Genomic DNA, 408 nt, shown 5'->3' with positions numbered 1-408 from the left:
CATTCAGGGCAAAAACAAAGCCCTCACTGAAAACGAGTGACTGATTTGGGCTTTATCAACATTTGGCATCCTATGTCTTTATCCACCCCACTCACACCCACATCAGCAAGCCGTGTTATATAAGGAGAGGCTTAGAGATACCTACTTGACTGATTGGTATAACAAGAAAGGCGCCGCCACCTGCACATTCGGTCACCACGGCAATAAAACGAGGATTGACAGCACAAAACTGGTTGTCATAGACACTGTGGGTGATGGGCACGTTGTCATAGCAGTTCTCCTTACTGGCCGCCTTGCCATATACGTGGCGGAATTTAGAACTCCGGTACTGAGGATTCCATGACATCTGCAAGGCAGAAAGAGAATGAACAAGCATGAAGTCTTCAGACTCTTGAATTTTCCATACTC

This window comes from Pseudonaja textilis, chromosome 2 (assembly GCF_049901715.1).
Source record: "Pseudonaja textilis isolate UNSWEBS1 chromosome 2, rPseTex1.2, whole genome shotgun sequence".
Classification (NCBI taxonomy): Eukaryota; Metazoa; Chordata; class Lepidosauria; order Squamata; family Elapidae; genus Pseudonaja; species Pseudonaja textilis.
Note: the sequence above shows the minus strand (reverse complement) of the source record.